Source organism: Amborella trichopoda, chromosome 1 (assembly GCF_054954075.1).
Source record: "Amborella trichopoda isolate Santa Cruz 75 chromosome 1, AtrichopodaSantaCruz75HAP2 v2.0, whole genome shotgun sequence".
Lineage (NCBI taxonomy): Eukaryota > Viridiplantae > Streptophyta > Magnoliopsida > Amborellales > Amborellaceae > Amborella > Amborella trichopoda.
This window is the reverse complement of record NC_142336.1, coordinates 17,671,497-17,693,996: the sequence shown is the minus strand read 5'-3', so window position 1 is coordinate 17,693,996 and position 22,500 is coordinate 17,671,497. Positions and strand designations below refer to the sequence as shown.

The window sequence follows — 22,500 nt, the reverse complement described above, 5'->3', positions numbered from 1 at the left end:
CCCCATGCCTTCGGCCTTGCCTGTGGTGATGCACCCAGGCAGGCATCGCGGTGCAACCAGCTGGTGGGGGTAGTGCACGGGGGGACCGTATGCCAGTTCTGCCCCATCAGGTGCCACCCAGGAAATTCTCGTGTTTTAAGCCTTAAAACATACTTGAGGGGGATGGGGAGGCCCCCTCAAGTTGCCTTCGATGGACCCGTCTCGAGCCGCCCCTCCCCGAGTCCCGTCGTCCGTCCACCCGCGACCCGCTATGACCCATCTCAGCACCCCGTGGCCGGACCGGGAGCCGCAAAACGGCCATAAAAAAACCGCGCGCGCACACGCACGCGACGCGCAAAGCGCACACGGCACACGGCACTTAGGCACTTTGGCACGACGCACGCACGCGCGCACCGCGGTGGGTTCACCGAGCGCGAGTCTGCCCACAACCCGTAGTCCACCGCGGGGACCTCGACCCATACGGCGCGGGTGCGCCGTGCTAGGGCTAGCCGGAGGCACTCGCGGCACGGTGGGACTCGACGCCCAACCCGATGCCCGCCGACCATGGTGCGTGGGTCTTCCTAGCTCGGGCATCCCGCCGAGGCCTCATGCCTTCGGCCTTGCCTGTGGTGATGCACCCAGGCAGGCATCGCGGTGCAACCAGGTGGTGGGGGTAGTGCACGGGGGGACCGTATGCCAGTTCTGCCCCATCAGGTGCCACCCAGGAAATTCTCGTGTTTTAAGCCTTAAAACATACTTGAGGGGGATGGGGAGGCCCCCTCAAGTTGCCTTCGATGGACCCGTCTCGAGCCGCCCCTCCCCGAGTCCCGTCGTCCGTCCACCCGCGACCCGCTATGACCCATCTCAGCACCCCGTGGCCGGACCGGGAGCCGCAAAACGGCCATAAAAAAACCGCGCGCGCACACGCGCGCGCGCACGCACGCGACGCGCAAAGCGCACACGGCACACGGCACTTAGGCACTTTGGCACGACGCACGCACGCGCGCACCGCGGTGGGTTCACCGAGCGCGAGTCTGCCCACAACCCGCAGTCCACCGCGGGGACCTCGACCCATACGGCGCGGGTGCGCCGTGCTCGGGCTAGCCGGAGGCACTCGCGGCACGGTGGGACTCGACGCCCAACCCGATGCCCGCCGACCATGGTGCGTGGGTCTTCCTAGCTCGGGCATCCCGCCGAGGCCCCATGCCTTCGGCCTTGCCTGTGGTGATGCACCCAGGCAGGCATCGCGGTGCAACCAGGTGGTTGGGGTAGTGCACGGGGGGACCGTATGCCAGTTCTGCCCCATCAGGTGCCACCCAGGAAATTCTCGTGTTTTAAGCCTTAAAACATACTTGAGGGGGATGGGGAGGCCCCCTCAAGTTGCCTTCGATGGACCCGTCTCGAGCCGCCCCTCCCCGAGTCCCGTCGTCCGTCCACCCGCGACCCGCTATGACCCATCTCAGCACCCCGTGGCCGGACCGGGAGCCGCAAAACGGCCATAAAAAAACCGCGCGCGCACACGCGCGCACGCACGCGACGCGCAAAGCGCACACGGCACACGGCACTTAGGCACTTTGGCACGACGCACGCACGCGCGCACCGCGGTGGGTTCACCGAGCTCGAGTCTGCCCACATTCCGCAGTCCACCGCGGGGACCTCGACCCACACGGCGCGGGTGCGCCGTGCTCGGGCTAGCCGGAGGCACTCGCGGCACGGTGGGACTCGACGCCCAACCCGATGCCCGCCGACCATGGTGCGTGGGTCTTCCTAGCTCGGGCATCCCGCCGAGGCCCCATGCCTTCGGCCTTGCCTGTGGTGATGCACCCAGGCAGGCATCGCGGTGCAACCAGCTGGTGGGGGTAGTGCACGGGGGGACCGTATGCCAGTTCTGCCCCATCAGGTGCCACCCAGGAAATTCTCGTGTTTTAAGCCTTAAAACATACTTGAGGGGGATGGGGAGGCCCCCTCAAGTTGCCTTCGATGGACCCGTCTCGAGCCGCCCCTCCCCGAGTCCCGTCGTCCGTCCACCCGCGACCCGCTATGACCCATCTCAGCACCCCGTGGCCGGACCGGGAGCCGCAAAACGGCCATAAAAAAACCGCGCGCGCACACGCGCGCGCGCACGCACGCGACGCGCAAAGCGCACACGGCACACGGCACTTAGGCACTTTGGCACGACGCACGCACGCGCGCACCGCGGTGGGTTCACCGAGCGCGAGTCTGCCCACAACCCGCAGTCCACCGCGGGGACCTCGACCCATACGGCGCGGGTGCGCCGTGCTCGGGCTAGCCGGAGGCACTCGCGGCACGGTGGGACTCGACGCCCAACCCGATGCCCGCCGACCATGGTGCGTGGGTCTTCCTAGCTCGGGCATCCCGCCGAGGCCCCATGCCTTCGGCCTTGCCTGTGGTGATGCACCCAGGCAGGCATCGCGGTGCAACCAGGTGGTGGGGGTAGTGCACGGGGGGACCGTATGCCAGTTCTGCCCCATCAGGTGCCACCCAGGAAATTCTCGTGTTTTAAGCCTTAAAACATACTTGAGGGGGATGGGGAGGCCCCCTCAAGTTGCCTTCGATGGACCCGTCTCGAGCCGCCCCTCCCCGAGTCCCGTCGTCCGTCCACCCGCGACCCGCTATGACCCATCTCAGCACCCCGTGGCCGGACCGGGAGCCGCAAAACGGCCATAAAAAAACCGCGCGCGCACACGCGCGCACGCACGCGACGCGCAAAGCGCACACGGCACACGGCACTTAGGCACTTTGGCACGACGCACGCACGCGCGCACCGCGGTGGGTTCACCGAGCTCGAGTCTGCCCACAACCCGCAGTCCACCGCGGGGACCTCGACCCACACGGCGCGGGTGCGCCGTGCTCGGGCTAGCCGGAGGCACTCGCGGCACGGTGGGACTCGACGCCCAACCCGATGCCCGCCGACCATGGTGCGTGGGTCTTCCTAGCTCGGGCATCCCGCCGAGGCCCCATGCCTTCGGCCTTGCCTGTGGTGATGCACCCAGGCAGGCATCGCGGTGCAACCAGCTGGTGGGGGTAGTGCACGGGGGGACCGTATGCCAGTTCTGCCCCATCAGGTGCCACCCAGGAAATTCTCGTGTTTTAAGCCTTAAAACATACTTGAGGGGGATGGGGAGGCCCCCTCAAGTTGCCTTCGATGGACCCGTCTCGAGCCGCCCCTCCCCGAGTCCCGTCGTCCGTCCACCCGCGACCCGCTATGACCCATCTCAGCACCCCGTGGCCGGACCGGGAGCCGCAAAACGGCCATAAAAAAACCGCGCGCGCACACGCACGCGACGCGCAAAGCGCACACGGCACACGGCACTTAGGCACTTTGGCACGACGCACGCACGCGCGCACCGCGGTGGGTTCACCGAGCGCGAGTCTGCCCACAACCCGCAGTCCACCGCGGGGACCTCGACCCATACGGCGCGGGTGCGCCGTGCTCGGGCTAGCCGGAGGCACTCGCGGCACGGTGGGACTCGACGCCCAACCCGATGCCCGCCGACCATGGTGCGTGGGTCTTCCTAGCTCGGGCATCCCGCCGAGGCCCCATGCCTTCGGCCTTGCCTGTGGTGATGCACCCAGGCAGGCATCGCGGTGCAACCAGGTGGTGGGGGTAGTGCACGGGGGGACCGTATGCCAGTTCTGCCCCATCAGGTGCCACCCAGGAAATTCTCGTGTTTTAAGCCTTAAAACATACTTGAGGGGGATGGGGAGGCCCCCTCAAGTTGCCTTCGATGGACCCGTCTCGAGCCGCCCCTCCCCGAGTCCCGTCGTCCGTCCACCCGCGACCCGCTATGACCCATCTCAGCACCCCGTGGCCGGACCGGGAGCCGCAAAACGGCCATAAAAAAACCGCGCGCGCACACGCGCGCACGCACGCGACGCGCAAAGCGCACACGGCACACGGCACTTAGGCACTTTGGCACGACGCACGCACGCGCGCACCGCGGTGGGTTCACCGAGCTCGAGTCTGCCCACAACCCGCAGTCCACCGCGGGGACCTCGACCCACACGGCGCGGGTGCGCCGTGCTCGGGCTAGCCGGAGGCACTCGCGGCACGGTGGGACTCGACGCCCAACCCGATGCCCGCCGACCATGGTGCGTGGGTCTTCCTAGCTCGGGCATCCCGCCGAGGCCCCATGCCTTCGGCCTTGCCTGTGGTGATGCACCCAGGCAGGCATCGCGGTGCAACCAGCTGGTGGGGGTAGTGCACGGGGGGACCGTATGCCAGTTCTGCCCCATCAGGTGCCACCCAGGAAATTCTCGTGTTTTAAGCCTTAAAACATACTTGAGGGGGATGGGGAGGCCCCCTCAAGTTGCCTTCGATGGACCCGTCTCGAGCCGCCCCTCCCCGAGTCCCGTCGTCCGTCCACCCGCGACCCGCTATGACCCATCTCAGCACCCCGTGGCCGGACCGGGAGCCGCAAAACGGCCATAAAAAAACCGCGCGCGCACACGCACGCGACGCGCAAAGCGCACACGGCACACGGCACTTAGGCACTTTGGCACGACGCACGCACGCGCGCACCGCGGTGGGTTCACCGAGCGCGAGTCTGCCCACAACCCGCAGTCCACCGCGGGGACCTCGACCCATACGGCGCGGGTGCGCCGTGCTCGGGCTAGCCGGAGGCACTCGCGGCACGGTGGGACTCGACGCCCAACCCGATGCCCGCCGACCATGGTGCGTGGGTCTTCCTAGCTCGGGCATCCCGCCGAGGCCCCATGCCTTCGGCCTTGCCTGTGGTGATGCACCCAGGCAGGCATCGCGGTGCAACCAGGTGGTGGGGGTAGTGCACGGGGGGACCGTGTGCCAGTTCTGCCCCATCAGGTGCCACCCAGGAAATTCTCGTGTTTTAAGCCTTAAAACATACTTGAGGGGGATGGGGAGGCCCCCTCAAGTTGCCTTCGATGGACCCGTCTCGAGCCGCCCCTCCCCGAGTCCCGTCGTCCGTCCACCCGCGACCCGCTATGACCCATCTCAGCACCCCGTGGCCGGACCGGGAGCCGCAAAACGGCCATAAAAAAACCGCGCGCGCACACGCACGCGACGCGCAAAGCGCACACGGCACACGGCACTTAGGCACTTTGGCACGACGCACGCACGCGCGCACCGCGGTGGGTTCACCGAGCGCGAGTCTGCCCACAACCCGTAGTCCACCGCGGGGACCTCGACCCATACGGCGCGGGTGCGCCGTGCTTAGGGCTAGCCGGAGGCACTCGCGGCACGGTGGGACTCGACGCCCAACCCGATGCCCGCCGACCATGGTGCGTGGGTCTTTCTAGCTCGGGCATCCCGCCGAGGCCCCATGCCTTCGGCCTTGCCTGTGGTGATGCACCCAGGCAGGCATCGCGGTGCAACCAGGTGGTGGGGGTAGTGCACGGGGGGACCGTATGCCAGTTCTGCCCCATCAGGTGCCACCCAGGAAATTCTCGTGTTTTAAGCCTTAAAACATACTTGAGGGGGATGGGGAGGCCCCCTCAAGTTGCCTTCGATGGACCCGTCTCGAGCCGCCCCTCCCCGAGTCCCGTCGTCCGTCCACCCGCGACCCGCTATGACCCATCTCAGCACCCCGTGGCCGGACCGGGAGCCGCAAAACGGCCATAAAAAAACCGCGCTCGCACACGCACGCGACGCGCAAAGCGCACACGGCACACGGCACTTAGGCACTTTGGCACGACGCACGCACGCGCGCACCGCGGTGGGTTCACCGAGCGCGAGTCTGCCCACAACCCGTAGTCCACCGCGGGGACCTCGACCCATACGGCGCGGGTGCGCCGTGCTCGGGCTAGCCGGAGGCACTCGCGGCACGGTGGGACTCGACGCCCAACCCGATGCCCGCCGACCATGGTGCGTGGGTCTTCCTAGCTCGGGCATCCCGCCGAGGCCCCATGCCTTCGGCCTTGCCTGTGGTGATGCACCCAGGCAGGCATCGCGGTGCAACCAGGTGGTGGGGGTAGTGCACGGGGGGACCGTATGCCAGTTCTGCCCCATCAGGTGCCACCCAGGAAATTCTCGTGTTTTAAGCCTTAAAACATACTTGAGGGGGATGGGGAGGCCCCCTCAAGTTGCCTTCGATGGACCCGTCTCGAGCCGCCCCTCCCCGAGTCCCGTCGTCCGTCCACCCGCGACCCGCTATGACCCATCTCAGCACCCCGTGGCCGGACCGGGAGCCGCAAAACGGCCATAAAAAAACCGCGCGCGCACACGCGCGCGCGCACGCACGCGACGCGCAAAGCGCACACGGCACACGGCACTTAGGCACTTTGGCACGACGCACGCACGCGCGCACCGCGGTGGGTTCACCGAGCGCGAGTCTGCCCACAACCCGTAGTCCACCGCGGGGACCTCGACCCATACGGCGCGGGTGCGCCGTGCTCGGGCTAGCCGGAGGCACTCGCGGCACGGTGGGACTCGACGCCCAACCCGATGCCCGCCGACCATGGTGCGTGGGTCTTCCTAGCTCGGGCATCCCGCCGAGGCCCCATGCCTTCGGCCTTGCCTGTGGTGATGCACCCAGGCAGGCATCGCGGTGCAACCAGGTGGTGGGGGTAGTGCACGGGGGGACCGTATGCCAGTTCTGCCCCATCAGGTGCCACCCAGGAAATTCTCGTGTTTTAAGCCTTAAAACATACTTGAGGGGGATGGGGAGGCCCCCTCAAGTTGCCTTCGATGGACCCGTCTCGAGCCGCCCCTCCCCGAGTCCCGTCGTCCGTCCACCCGCGACCCGCTATGACCCATCTCAGCACCCCGTGGCCGGACCGGGAGCCGCAAAACGGCCATAAAAAAACCGCGCGCGCACACGCGCGCGCGCACGCACGCGACGCGCAAAGCGCACACGGCACACGGCACTTAGGCACTTTGGCACGACGCACGCACGCGCGCACCGCGGTGGGTTCACCGAGCGCGAGTCTGCCCACAACCCGTAGTCCACCGCGGGGACCTCGACCCATACGGCGCGGGTGCGCCGTGCTCGGGCTAGCCGGAGGCACTCGCGGCACGGTGGGACTCGACGCCCAACTCGATTCCCCTTCAGACATACCGCGTGGGTCTGCCCTAGCACACCCCGGTGCCCCTTCAGGCATACTACGTGGGTCTGCCCAGCCGGTCAGGCTGTACTCCTTCGCGACGCCTTTTGCCTTGACAATCACCTCGGTGCCCAACTTGCAAACTACGTGGGTGTGTCTTGATGGGGCAACCCGTAAGCCTCCGCGGCACCGTGTGCCTAGGCGCTCACCGCGGAGCCCTCAACCCATACGGTAATGTTGCGCCCTTCCTCAGCAGACTTGTGGTCCCTCGATGCGTTTCGCCGAGGCAAACAGCTTAGTGCTCACCACGCATACTGCATGGGTGTGCCTTGCCTCGACTGACTTGTATGTCGTGGACGCATTGTGCCCAGGCGCTCGGCTTAGTGCTCACCACCCATACTGCGCGGGTGTTCTCATCTCGGGCAACCTGGAGGCCATTGTTGCGTTGTGCCTAGGCACACACCTTGGTGCACGTATGGCATATTGCTTGGGTGTGCCTAGCTCGGCGACTGACAGGCCCTCGCGATGCCGTGTACCTAGGTGCACACCTCGGTGTCCACCAGGCAAACTGTGCTGGTGTACCTTGCTCGGGCTACGCTTATGCCATCGTTGCACCATGTGCCTAGGTGCACACCATGGAGCCCTCAACCCATGCTACGTGGTTTTGCCGAGCTCGTTCATCCCACCGGCCCTGGAGCCTCCTTGCCTTCAACCTTGCGTGTGGTGGTGATGCACTCCAAGATGCAACATTGTGCACTGAGGTGGTTTGGGTCGTGTTGAGGCCAAATATATGCTAGTTTGACCCCCAACAGGTGTCACTCAGGAATGTCTGTTGTTTTAAGCCATGAAACATAATTGGGAAGGGTGGGAAACAGGTTGGGACGAGGCTGAGGTATGTGATTTGTGCTAGGCATGCTGCCTAGATGTGCTCTGTTAAGTCGCACAGCTCGTCGCCACGTGCATAGGAGCACACCTCGCTGCCCACCTGGCAAACTGCGTGGTTGTGCCTTGTTCGGGCAACCTGCAAGCCATCACGTCGCCGTGTGCCTAGGCGCACACGATGAAGAGCTCAACCCAAACTACGTAAGGTTGCCTTGTTCGGGCCGACCTATGGACCCTAGATGCGCTGTTCCATGACGCACACCTCAGTGCCCACCTGGCATACCTCGCCGGTGTTCTCAGCTCAGGCAACCCGTTGGCCTTCATCCCACCGAGAGCCTAGGTACACACCTCGGTGACCACCAGGCAAACTGCGTGGGTGTGCCTAGCCAGTCAGCCCGTACTCCTTCGCGATGCCTTTTGCCTAGCGGCACACCTTGGTGCCCTTCAGGCAAACTGCGTGGGTGTGCCTTGATGGGGCAACCCGTATGCCTCCGTGGCACGGAAGGCAAACTGCGTGGGTGTGCCTTGATGGGGCAACCCGTATGCCTCCGTGGCACCTTGTGCCTAAGCACACACCGCGGATCCCTCAACCCATACTGCAATGTTGTGCCTTACGTCAGTAGACTTGTGGTCCCTCGTTGCGTTGCGCCGAGGCAAACAGCTTAGTGCTCACCACGCATACTGCATGGGTGTGCATTGCCTCGGCTGACTTGTATGCCGTGGACGCATTGTGCCCAGGCGCTGTGCGTAGTGCTCACCACCCATGCCGATTGGGTGTTCTCATCTCGGGCAACCTGGAGCCCATTGTTGCGTTCTGCCTAGCCACACACCATAGTGCACACATGGCATACTGCTTGGGTGTGCTTAGCTCGGCGACCGGCAGGCCCTCCCGACGTCGTGTACCTAGGTTCACACCTCGGTGTCCACCAGGCAAACTGTGCAGGTCTGCCTTGCTCGGGCTACTCGAATGCCATCTTGGCACCGTGTGCCTAGGTGCACACCATGGAGCTTTCAACCCATCTTGCGTGGGTTTGCCTAGCTCGTTCGTCCCACCTGCCCTCTAGGCTCCCTGCCTTCAACCTTGCGTGTGGTGGTGATGCACTCCAGGATGCAACATTGTGCACTGAGGTGGCTTGGGTCGTGTTGAGGCCAAATGTATGCTAGTTTGACCCCCACCAGAAGTCACTCAGGAATGTCTGGTGTTTTAAGCTATGAAACATAATTGGGAAGGGTGGGCAACAGGTTGGGACGAGGCTGAGGTATGTGATTTGAGCTAGGCGTGCTGCCAATGCGTGGGTGTGTCCTTCTCTTTCTTACCTGTGGACCCTCGATGCGCTCTGTCAAGTCGCACAGCTCGTCGCCACGTGCATAAGAGCACACCTCGCTGCCCCCTGGCAAACTGCGTGGTTGTGCCTTGCTCGGGCAAACCTCAAGCCATCACGTCGCCGTGTGCCTAGGCACACACGATGAAGCCCTCAACCTAAACTTCGTGGGGTTGCCTTGTTCGGGCTGACCTATGGACCCTAGATGCGCTGTTCCATGACGCACACCTCAGTGCCCACCTGGCATACCTCGCGGGTGTTTTCAGCTCAGGCAACCCGTTGGCCTTCATCCCACCGAGGGCCTAGGCACACACCTCGGTGACCACCAGGCATACTGAGTGGGTGTGCCTGGCCGGTCAGCCCGTACTCCTTCGCGATGCCTTTTGCCTTGGCGCACACCTTGGTGCCCACCTGGCGAACTGCGTGGGTGAGCCTTGCTGGGGCAACCCGTATGCCTCCGCGGCACCCTGTGCCTAGGCACACACCACGGATCCCTCAACCCATACTGCAATGTTGTGCCTCACGTCAGCAGACTTGTGGTCCCTCGATGCGTTGCGCCAAGGCAAACAGCTTAGTGCTCACCACGCATACTGCCTGGGTGTGCCTTGCCTCGGCTGACTTGTATGCCGGGTACGCATTGTGCCCAGGCGCTCGGCTCGGTGCTCACCACCCATACCGAGCGGGTGTTCTCATCTCGGGCAACCTGGAGCCCATCGTTGCGTTGTGCCTAGCCACACACCTTAGTGCACACATGGCATACTGCTTGGGTGTGCTTAGCTCGGCGACCGGCAGGCCCTCTCGATGCCGTGTACCTAGGTGCACACCTCGGTGTCCACCAGGCAAACTGTGCAGGTGTGCCTTGCTCGGGCTACGCGAATGCCATCTTGGCACCGTGTGCCTAGGTGCACACCATGGAGCTTTCAACCCATCTTGCGTGGGTTTGCCTAGCTCGTTCGTCCCACCTGCCCTCTAGGCTCCCTGCCTTCAACCTTGCGTGTGGTGGTGATGCACTCCAGGATGCAACATTGTGCACTGAGGTGGCTTGGGTCGTGTTGAGGCCAAATGTATGCTAGTTTGACCCCCACCAGAAGTCACTCAGGAATGTCTGGTGTTTTAAGCTATGAAACATAATTGGGAAGGGTGGGCAACAGGTTGGGACGAGGCTGAGGTATGTGATTTGAGCTAGGCGTGCTGCCATTGCGTGGGTGTGTCCTTCTCTGGCTTACCTGTGGACCCTCGATGCGCTCTGTCAAGTCGCACAGCTCGTCCCCACGTGCATAAGAGCACACCTCGCTGCCCCCCTGGCAAACTGCGTGGTTGTGCCTTGCTCGGGCAAACTTCAAGCCATCACGTCGCCGTGTGCCTAGGCACACACGATGAAGCCCCCAACCTAAACTTCGTGGGGTTGCCTTGTTCGGGCTGACCTATGGACCCTAGATGCGCTGTTCCATGACGCACACCTCAGTGCCCACCTGGCATACCTCGCGGGTGTTTTCAGCTCAGGCAACCCGTTGGCCTTCATCCCACCGAGGGCCTAGGCACACACCTCGGTGACCACCAGGCATACTGAGTGGGTGTGCCTGGCCGGTCAGCCCGTACTCCTTCGCGATGCCTTTTGCCTTGGCGCACACCTTGGTGCCCACCTGGCGAACTGCGTGGGTGAGCCTTGCTGGGGCAACCCGTATGCCTCCGCGGCACCCTGTGCCTAGGCACACACCACGGATCCCTCAACCCATACTGCAATGTTGTGCCTCACGTCAGCAGACTTGTGGTCCCTCGATGCGTTGCGCCAAGGCAAACAGCTTAGTGCTCACCACGCATACTGCCTGGGTGTGCCTTGCCTCGGCTGACTTGTATGCCGGGTACGCATTGTGCCCAGGCGCTCGGCTCGGTGCTCACCACCCATACCGAGCGGGTGTTCTCATCTCGGGCAACCTGGAGCCCATCGTTGCGTTGTGCCTAGCCACACACCTTAGTGCACACATGGCATACTGCTTGGGTGTGCTTAGCTCGGCGACCGGCAGGCCCTCTCGATGCCGTGTACCTAGGTGCACACCTCGGTGTCCACCAGGCAAACTGTGCAGGTGTGCCTTGCTCGGGCTACGCGAATGCCATCTTGGCACCGTGTGCCTAGGTGCACACCATGGAGCTTTCAACCCATCTTGCGTGGGTTTGCCTAGCTCGTTCGTCCCACCTGCCCTCTAGGCTCCCTGCCTTCAACCTTGCGTGTGGTGGTGATGCACTCCAGGATGCAACATTGTGCACTGAGGTGGCTTGGGTCGTGTTGAGGCCAAATGTATGCTAGTTTGACCCCCACCAGAAGTCACTCAGGAATGTCTGGTGTTTTAAGCTATGAAACATAATTGGGAAGGGTGGGCAACAGGTTGGGACGAGGCTGAGGTATGTGATTTGAGCTAGGCGTGCTGCCATTGCGTGGGTGTGTCCTTCTCTGGCTTACCTGTGGACCCTCGATGCGCTCTGTCAAGTCGCACAGCTCGTCCCCACGTGCATAAGAGCACACCTCGCTGCCCCCCTGGCAAACTGCGTGGTTGTGCCTTGCTCGGGCAAACTTCAAGCCATCACGTCGCCGTGTGCCTAGGCACACACGATGAAGCCCCCAACCTAAACTTCGTGGGGTTGCCTTGTTCGGGCTGACCTATGGACCCTAGATGCGCTGTTCCATGACGCACACCTCAGTGCCCACCTGGCATACCTCGCGGGTGTTTTCAGCTCAGGCAACCCGTTGGCCTTCATCCCACCGAGGGCCTAGGCACACACCTCGGTGACCACCAGGCATACTGAGTGGGTGTGCCTGGCCGGTCAGCCCGTACTCCTTCGCGATGCCTTTTGCCTTGGCGCACACCTTGGTGCCCACCTGGCGAACTGCGTGGGTGAGCCTTGCTGGGGCAACCCGTATGCCTCCGCGGCACCCTGTGCCTAGGCACACACCACGGATCCCTCAACCCATACTGCAATGTTGTGCCTCACGTCAGCAGACTTGTGGTCCCTCGATGCGTTGCGCCAAGGCAAACAGCTTAGTGCTCACCACGCATACTGCCTGGGTGTGCCTTGCCTCGGCTGACTTGTATGCCGGGTACGCATTGTGCCCAGGCGCTCGGCTCGGTGCTCACCACCCATACCGAGCGGGTGTTCTCATCTCGGGCAACCTGGAGCCCATCGTTGCGTTGTGCCTAGCCACACACCTTAGTGCACACATGGCATACTGCTTGGGTGTGCTTAGCTCGGCGACCGGCAGGCCCTCTCGATGCCGTGTACCTAGGTGCACACCTCGGTGTCCACCAGGCAAACTGTGCAGGTGTGCCTTGCTCGGGCTACGCGAATGCCATCTTGGCACCGTGTGCCTAGGTGCACACCATGGAGCTTTCAACCCATCTTGCGTGGGTTTGCCTAGCTCGTTCGTCCCACCTGCCCTCTAGGCTCCCTGCCTTCAACCTTGCGTGTGGTGGTGATGCACTCTAGGATGCAACATTGTGCACTGAGGTGGCTTGGGTCTTGTTGAGGCCAAATGTATGCTAGTTTGACCCCCACCAGAAGTCACTCAGGAAAGTCTGGTGTTTTAAGCTATGAAACATAATTGGGAAGGGTGGGCAACAGGTTAGGACGAGGCTGAGGTATGTGATTTGAGCTAGGCGTGCTGCCAATGCGTGGGTGTGTCCTTCTCTGGCTTACCTGTGGACCCTCGATGCGCTCTGTCAAGTCGCACAGCTCGTCCCCACGTGCATAAGAGCACACCTCGCTGCCCCCCTGGCAAACTGCGTGGTTGTGCCTTGCTCGGGCAAACTTCAAGCCATCACGTCGCCGTGTGCCTAGGCACACACGATGAAGCCCCCAACCTAAACTTCGTGGGGTTGCCTTGTTCGGGCTGACCTATGGACCCTAGATGCGCTGTTCCATGACGCACACCTCAGTGCCCACCTGGCATACCTCGCGGGTGTTTTCAGCTCAGGCAACCCGTTGGCCTTCATCCCACCGAGGGCCTAGGCACACACCTCGGTGACCACCAGGCATACTGAGTGGGTGTGCCTGGCCGGTCAGCCCGTACTCCTTCGCGATGCCTATTGCCTTGGCGCACACCTTGGTGCCCACCTGGCGAACTGCGTGGGTGAGCCTTGCTGGGGCAACCCGTATGCCTCCGCGGCACCCTGTGCCTAGGCACACACCACGGATCCCTTAACCCATACTGCAATGTTGTGCCTCACGTCAGCAGACTTGTGGTCCCTCGATGCGTTGCGCCAAGGCAAGCAGCTTAGTGCTCACCACGCATACTGCCTGGGTGTGCCTTGCCTCGGCTGACTTGTATGCCGGGTACGCATTGTGCCCAGGCGCTCGGCTCGGTGCTCACCACCCATACCGAGCGGGTGTTCTTATCTCGGGCAACCTGGAGCCCATCGTTGCGTTGTGCCTAGCCACACACCTTAGTGCACACATGGCATACTGCTTGGGTGTGCTTAGCTCGGCGACCGGCAGGCCCTCTCGATGCCGTGTACCTAGGTGCACACCTCGGTGTCCACCAGGCAAACTGTGCAGGTGTGCCTTGCTCGGGCTACGCGAATGCCATCTTGGCACCGTGTGCCTAGGTGCACACCATGGAGCTTTCAACCCATCTTGCGTGGGTTTGCCTAGCTCGTTCGTCCCACCTGCCCTCTAGGCTCCCTGCCTTCAACCTTGCGTGTGGTGGTGATGCACTCCAGGATGCAACATTGTGCACTGAGGTGGCTTGGGTCGTGTTGAGGCCAAATGTATGCTAGTTTGACCCCCACCAGAAGTCACTCAGGAAAGTCTGGTGTTTTAAGCTATGAAACATAATTGGGAAGGGTGGGCAACAGGTTGGGACGAGGCTGAGGTATGTGATTTGAGCTAGGCGTGCTGCCAAAGCGTGGGTCTGGCCCGCTCTGGCTTACCTGTGGACCCTCGATGCGCTCTGTCAAGTCGCACAGCTCGTTGCCCACCTGGCAAACTGCGTGGTTGTGCCTTGCTCGGGCAACCTGCAAGCCATCACGTCGTCGTGTGCCTAGGCGCTCACGATGAAGCCCTCCACCCAAACTTCGCGGGGTTGCCTTGTTCGGGCTGACCTATGGACCCTAGATGCGTTGTTCCATGACGCACACCTCAGTGCCCACCTGGCATACCTCGCGGGTTTTCTCAGCTCAGGCAAACCGTTGGCCTTCATCCCACCGAGGGCCTAAGCACACACCTCGGTGACCACCAGGCACACTGCGTGGGTGTGCCTAGGCGGTCAGCCCGTACTCCTTCGCGATGCCTAGGCGCACACCTTGGTGCCCACCCGGCGAATGGCGTGGGTGTGCCTTGATGGGGCAACCCGTATGCCTTTGCGGCACCTGGTGCCTCGACGCACACCGCGGATCCCTCAACCCACACAGCAATGTTGTGCCTTACGTCAGCAGACTTGTGGTCCCTCGATGCGTTGCGCCGAGGCAAACAGCTTAGTGCTCACCACGCATACTGCATGGGTTTGCCTTGCCTCGGCTGACTCTTATGCCGTGGACGCATTGTGCCCAGGCGCTCGGCTTTAGTGCTCACCACCCATACCGAGCGGCTGTTATCATCTCGAGCAACCTGGATCCCTTCGTTGCGTTGTGCCTAGCCACACACCTTAGTGCACACATGGCATACTGCTTGGGTGTGCTTAGCTCGGCGACCGGCAGGCCCTCCCGATGCCGTGTACCTAGGTGCACACCTCGGTGTCCACCAGGCAAACTGTGCAGGTGTGCCTTGCTCGGGCTACGCGAATGCCATCTTGGCACCGTGTGCCTAGGTGCACACCATGGAGCCTTCAACCCATGTTGCGTTGGTTTGCCTAGCCCGTTCGTCCCACCCCCCCTCGAGGCTCCCTGCCTTCAACCTTGCTTGTGGTGGTGATGCACTCCAGGATGCAACGTTGTGCACTGAGTTGGCTTGGGTCGTGTTGAGGCCAAACGTATGCTAGTTTGACCCCCAACGGGTGTCACTCAGGAATGTCTGGTGTTTTAAGCCGTGAAACATAATTGGGAAGGGTGGGCAAACAGGTTGGGACGAGGCTGAGGTATGTGATTTGTGCTTGGCGTGCTGCCAAAGCATGGGTGCGGCCTGCTTTGGCTTTACCGTGGACCCACGATGCGCTCTGTCATGTCGCACAGCTCGACGCCACGTGCCTAGGAGCACACCTAGCTGCCCACCAGGCAAACTGCGTGGTTGTGCCTTGCTCGGGGAACCCGCAAGCCATCACGTCGCCGTGTGCCTAGGCGCAATGGACGAAGCCCTCAACCCATACTGCGTGGGGTTGCCTTGTTCGGGCTGACCCGTGGACCCTAGATGCCTTGTTCCATGGCTCACACCTCGGTGCTCTCCTGGCATACCTCGCGGGTGTTCCCAGCTCAGGCAAACCGTTGGCCTTCATCCCACCGAGGGCCTAGGCACACACCACGGTGACCACCAGGCACACTGCGTGGGTGTGCCTAGGCGGTCAGCCCGTACTCCTTCGCGATGCCTAGGCGCACACCTTGGTGCCCACCTGGCGAATGGCGTGGGTGTGCCTTCATGGGGCAACCCGTATGCCTCCGCCGCACCTTGTGCCTCGGCGCACACCGCGGATCCCTCGACCCATACTGCAATGCTGTGCCTTACGTCAGCAGACTTGTGGTCCCTCGATGCGTTGCGCCGAGGCAAACAGCTTAGTGCTCACCACACGTACTGCATGGGTGTGCCTTGCCTCGGCTGACTTGTATGCCGTGGACGCATTGTGCCCAGGCGCTCGGCTCAGTGCTCACCACCCATACCGAGCGGGTGTTCTCATCTCGGGCAACCTGGAGCCCATCGTTCCGTTGTGCCTAGCCACACACCTTAGTCCACACATGGCATACTGCTTGGGTGTGCTTAGCTCGGCGACCGGCAGGCCCTCTCGATGCCGTGTACCTAGGTGCACACCTCGGTGTACACCAGGCAAACTGTGCAGGTGTGCCTTGCTCTGGCTACGCGAACGCCATCTTGGCACCGTGTGCCTAGGTGCACACCATGGAGCCTTCAACCCATGTTGCGTTGGTTTGCCTAGCCCGTTCGTCCCACCCCCCCTCGAGGCTCCCTGCCTTCAACCTTGCTTGTGGTGGTGATGCACTCCAGGATGCAACGTTGTGCACCGAGTTGGCTTGGGTCGTGTTGAGGCCAAACGTATGCTAGTTTGACCCCCAACGGGTGTCACTCAGGAATGCCTGGTGTTTTAAGCCATGAAACATAATTGGGAAGGGTGGGCAAACAGGTCGGGACGAGGCTGAGGTATGTGATTTGTGCTTGGCGTGCTGCCAAAGCATGGGTGCGGCCTGCTTTGGCTTTACCGTGGACCCACGATGCGCTCTGTCATGTCGCACAGCTCGACGCCACGTGCCTAGGAGCACACCTAGCTGCCCACCAGTCAAACTGCGTGGTTGTGCCTTGCTCGTGCAACCCGCAAGGCATCACGTCGCCGTGTGCCTAGTCGCACACGACGAAGCTCTCAACCCATACTGCGTGGGGTGGCCTTGTTCGGGCTGACCCGTGGACCCTAGATGCCTTGTTCCATGGCTCACACCTCGGTGCTCTCCTGGCATACCTCGCGGGTGTTCCCGGCTCAGGCAAACTGTTGGCCTTCATCCCACCGTGGGTCTAAGCACACACCTCGGTGCCCACCAGGCATACCGCGTGGGTTTTCCCAGCCGGTCAGCCCGTACTATCGCGACGCCTTTTGCCTTTGCGAACACCTCGGTGCCCAATTGGCAAACTTCGTGGGTGTGTCTTGATGGGGCATCCCGTGTGCCTTCGCGGCACCGTGTGCCTTGGCCCACACAGCGGAGCCCTCAACCCATACTGCAATGTTGTGCCTTACCTCAGCAGACTTGTGGTCCCTCGATGCGTTGTGCCGAGGCAAACAGCTTAGTGCTCACAACGCATACTGCGCGGGTGTGCCTTGCCTCGGCTGACTTGTGGACCGTCAACGCGTTGGGCACAAGCGCCGAGCTAAGTGTTCACCACCCATACCGCGCGGGAGTTCTTATCTCGGGCAACCTGGAGCCTATTGTTGCGTTGTGCCTAGCCACACACCATAGTTCACACGTCTTACTGCTTGGGTGTGTTTAGCTCGGCGACCGGCAGGCCCTCTCGATGCCGTGTACCTAGGTGCACACCTCGTTGTCCACCAGGCAAACTGTGCAGGTGTGCCTTGCTCGGGCTACGCGAATGCCATCGTGGCACCGTTTGCCTAGGTGCACACCATGGAGCCTTCAACCCATGTTGCGTGGGTTTGCCTAGCTCGTTCATCCTACCTGCCATCGAGGCTCCCTGCCTTCAACCTTGCGCGTGGTGGTGATGCACTGTATGATGCAATATTGTGCACTGAAGTGGCTTGGGTAGTGATGAGGCCAACTGTATGCCAGTATGACCCCCAACAGGTGTCACTCAGGAATATCTGGTGCTTTAAGCCATGAAACATAATTGGGAAGGGTGGGAAACAGGTTGGGACGAGGCTGAGGTATGTGATTTGTGCTAGGCATGCTGCGAAAGCGTGGTTGTGGCCTGTTTTGGCTTGACCGTGGACCCACGATGCGCTCTGTCATGTCGCACAGCTCGACGCCACGTGCCTAGGAGCACACCTAGCTGCCCACCAGGAAAACTGCGTGGTTGTGCCTTGCTCGGGCAAGCCGCAAGCCATCACGTCGCCGTGTGCCTAGGCTTACACGACGAGGCCCACAACCCGTACTGCGTTGGGTTGCCTTGCTCTGGCCGACCCATGCACCCTAGACGCGCTATGCCGTGGCGCACACCTCGTTGCCCGGGTGGCATACCTCGCGGGTGTTCCCAGCTCAGGCAACCCGTTGGCCTTCATCCCACCGTGGGCGTAGGCACACACCTCGGTGCCCACCATGCATACTGCGTGGGTGTGCCTAGCCGGTCAGCCCGTACTCCTTCGCGATGCCATATGCCTAGGCGCACACCTCGGTGCCCACCTGGCAAACTGCGTGGGTGTGTCTTGATAGGGCAACCCCTACGCCTCCGCGGCACCGTGTGCCTAGGCGCACACCGCGGAGCCCTCAACCCATACTGCAATGTTGTGCCTTACCACGGCAGACTTGTGGTCCCTCGATGCATTGTGTCGAGTCAAACAGCTTATTGATCACCACGCATACTGCACGTGTGTGCCTCGCCTCGGTTGACTTGTGGACCGTCGACGCTTTGTGCCTAGTCGCACAACTTAGTGCTCACCACCCATACCGCGCGGGTGTTCCCTGCTCTGGCAACCTCGAGCCCATTGTTGCGTTGTGCCTAGCCACACGCCTTGGTGCACACATGTCATACTCCTTGGGTGTGCTTAGCTCGGCGACCGGCAGGTCCTCGCCATGTCGTGTACCTAGGTGCACAGCTCGGTGTCCGGTAAACTGGGCAGGTGCGCCTTACTCGGGCCACGCGTTTGCCATCGTGGCGCCTTGTGCCTAGGTGCACACAATGGAGCCCTCATCCCATGCTGCGTGGGTTTTGCCTAGCTCGTTCATCCCACCGGCCCTCGAGGTTCCCTGCCTTCAACCTTGCGTGTGGTGGTGATGCACTCTAGGATGCAACATTGTTCACTGAAGCGGCTTGGGTCGTGATGTGGCCAAATGTATGCTAGTTTGACCCCCAACAGGTGTCCCTCAGGAATGTCTGGTGTTTTAAGCCATGGAACATTATTGGGAAGGGTGGGAAACGACAGGTTGGGACGAGGCTGAGGTATGTGATTTGCGCTAGGCTTGATGCTAAAGCGTGGGTGTGGCCTGCTCTGGCTTACCCGTGGACCCTCTATGCGCTCTGTCATGTCGCACAGCTCGACCCCACGTGCCTTAGGAGAAAACCTCGCTGCCCACCAGGCAAACTGCGTGGTTGTGCCTTTCTCGGGCAACCCGCAAGCCATCACGTCGCCGTGTGCCTAGGCGTACACGACGAAGCCCTCAACCCATACTGCGTTGGGTTGCCTTGCTCTGGCCGACCCATGCACCCTAGACGCGCTATTCCATGGCGCACACCTCGGTGCCCACGTGGCATACCTCGCGGGTGTTCCCAGCGCAGGCAACCCGTTGGCCTTCATCCCACCTCGGGCCTAGGCACCCACCTCGGTTCCGACCAGGCATACTGCGTGGGTGTGCCTAGCGGGTCAGCCCGTACTCCTTCGCGACGCCCTTTGCCTAGGCGCACACCTCGGTGCCCACCTGGCAAACTGCGCGGGTGTGTCTTGATAGGGCGACCCGTACGCCTCCGCGGCACCGTGTGCCTATGCGCACACCGCGGAGCCCTCAACCCATACTGCAATGTTGTGCCTTACCTCGGCAGATTTGTGGTCCCTCCATGCATTGTGCCGAGGCAAACAGCTTATTGCTCACCACGCATACTGCACGTGTGTGCCTCGCCTCGGCTGACTCGTGGACCGTCGACCCATTTTGCCTAGGCGCACATGTTAGTGCTCACCACCCATACCGCGCGGGTGTTCCCAGCTCCGGCAACCTGGAGCCCATTGTTGCGTTGTGCATAGGCACACCGCTTGGTGCACACATGGCATACTGCTTGGGTGTGCCTTGCTCGGCGCCCGATAGGCCCTCGCGATGCCGTGTACTTAGGTGCACACCTCCGTGCCCACCAGGCAAACTGTGCTGTTGTGCCTTGCTCGGGCTACGAGTAGAGGCCAACGTGGCACAGTGTGCCCAGGTGCACACCATGGAGCCCTCAACCCATGCTGCGTGGGTTTGCCTTGCTCATTCATCCCACCGGCCCTCGAGGGTTCCCTGCCTTCAACCTTGAGTGTGGTGGTGATGCACCCTAGGATGCAACATTATGCACTGAAGTGGCTGGGGTCGTGATGAGGCCAAATGTATGCCAGTTTGACCCCCAACAGGTATTGCTCAGGAATGTCCGGTGTTTTAAGCCATGAAACATAATTGGGAAGGGTGGGCAACAGGTTGGGACGAGGCTGAGTTATGTGATTTGTGTTAGGCGTGCTGCCAAAGCGTGGTTGTGGGCTGCTCTGGCTTACCCGTGGACCCTCGATGCGCTCAGTCAAGTCGCACAGCTCGACGCCACGTGCCTAGGAGCACACCTCGCTACCCACCAGGCAAACTGCGTGGTTTGGCCTTGCTCGGGCAACCCGCAAGCCATCACGTCGCCGTGGTGCCTAGGCGCACACGACGAAGCTCTCAACCCATACTGCGTGGGGTTGCCTTGCTCGGGCTGACCCGTGGACCCTAGATGCGCTGTTCCAAGGCGCACACCTCGGTGCCCACCTGGCATTCCTCGTGGGTGTTCCCAGCTCAGGCAACCCGTTGGCCTTCATCCCACCGTGGGCCTAGGCACGCACCTCGGTGCCCACCAGGCATACTGCGTGGGTGTGCCTAGCCGGTCAGCCCGTTCTCCTTCGCGACCCCGTTTGCCTAGGCGCATACCTCGGTGTCGACCTTGCAAACTGCGTGGGTGTGACTTGATGGGGCAACCCTCACGCCTCCGCGGCGCCGTGGTCCTAGGCGCACACCGCGGAGCCCTCATCCCATACTCCAATGGTTTTCCTTACCTCGGCTGACTTGTGGTCCCTCGATGCGTTGTGCCGAGGCACATAACTTAGTGCTCACGACGCATACTGCACGGGTGTGCCTCGTCTCGGCGTACTTGTGGACCGTTGATGCATTGTGCCTAGGCGCACAGCTTAATGCTCGCCACCCATACCGCGCGGGTGTTCCCAGCTCGGGCAACTTGGAGGCCCTTGTTTCGTTGTGCCTAGGCACCCACCTGCGAGCACACCAGGCGTACATTTTGGGTGTCCCTATCTCGGCGACCGGCAGGGCTTCACGATGCCGTGTACCTAGGTGCACACCTCGGTGTCCACCAGCAAAACTGTGCGGGTTTGCCTTGCTCGGGCTACGCGTAGGCCAACGTGGCACCGTGTGCCTAGGTGCACACAATGGGGCCCTCAACATATGCTGCGTGGGTTTGCATTGCTCGTTCATCCCCCCGGCCCTCGAGGCTCCTTGCCTTCAACCTTTCGTGTGGTGGTGAGGCACCCAAGGATGCAACATTGTGCATTTAGGTGGTATGGGTCGTGATGAGGCCAGATGTGGGTTAGTTTGACCCCCAACAGGTGTCACTCAGGAATGTCAGGTGTTTTAAGCCATGAAACATAATTGGGAAGGTTGGGCACCAGGTTGGGACGAGGCTGAGGTACGTGATTTGGGCAAGGCGTCATGCCAACGCGTCGGTGTGGGCCTGCTTTGGCTGACCCGTAGACCATCGATGTGTTCTGCCTAGTCGCACACCTCGGTGCTCGCCACCCATGCCACGTGGTTGTGCCAAGCTCGTTCAACCCGTTGGCACTCACAGCGAGGTGCCTAGGCGCGCTACTCGTTTCCCTCCAGGCTCATACTGCTTGGTTGTGCTTTTCCTGGGATGACTCGTGGACACTCCATGCGCTGTGCTTAGGCGCACACCTCTGTGCTCACCACTCAGCCGTCAACCCTTTCAGCGTGGGTGTGCCTACCCGTACTGCGTGGGTGCTTCCAGCTCGTTCAGCTCTGTAGGCACTCGTGGCGCTGTGCCTAGTTAGCCAGATAGGTGCTCACCTGGCATACTGCTTGGGTCTGCCTTTCTCGCCCACCAGTGGGCTCTCGTGACGCCGTGTGCCCAGGGGCCCTCGATCCATGGTGCGTTGGTGTGCTCTGCTCGGGCATCTCACCGGCCCTCGAGCCCCGCTGCTTTCAATCGTGCGTGTGGTGATGCGTCGTGCCTTGACGCGCACCCGGTTGCCCCCTACCCAAGACGTGTGCGTAATGCCCCTGGCACTCGCGACACCGTGCGTAGACGCGTACCTCGGTGCCCACCATCCACGCCACACATTGCACCGTGGTGTGCTCCGGGCCGTCCCATCCCACCTCGCCAGCTATTCCGATGCACTAGGACGACGCGCCCAGACCGTCTTATGGGCCAGGACGGGCAGTGCAGGAGCTTGAGTTCCAATGCTCCACCGTGTGTTTGCCCCCGGAAAGCTGATTTGGGCACGCACGTCGTTGTGCACTGGGCATGGTGGTGTGGTGGGATGGGTTTGCCCCTTAGGAAAACATTTGTGTGCTAGTTTCGGTGGAATGGCGGCCACTCTTGAATTTCTCGTGTTTTAAGCTATCAAACATACTTGGGGAGAGTCGGAACCAGGTAAACGTATGCGTCTCCCTCCCTCCCCTTGAACGCATGCAAACAATTGTAGGGAATGAAGGTCGACCTCCAT

The 22,500-nt window shown here is 62.0% G+C and overlaps 1 pseudogene; it reads right to left on the bottom strand.

Moving 5' to 3' along the window:
- The window catches only part of LOC148783621 (uncharacterized), a 74,724-nt pseudogene extending 52,803 nt beyond the window's left edge, over positions 1-21,921 (bottom strand).
- Positions 21,922-22,500: the final 579 nt, after the last annotated feature.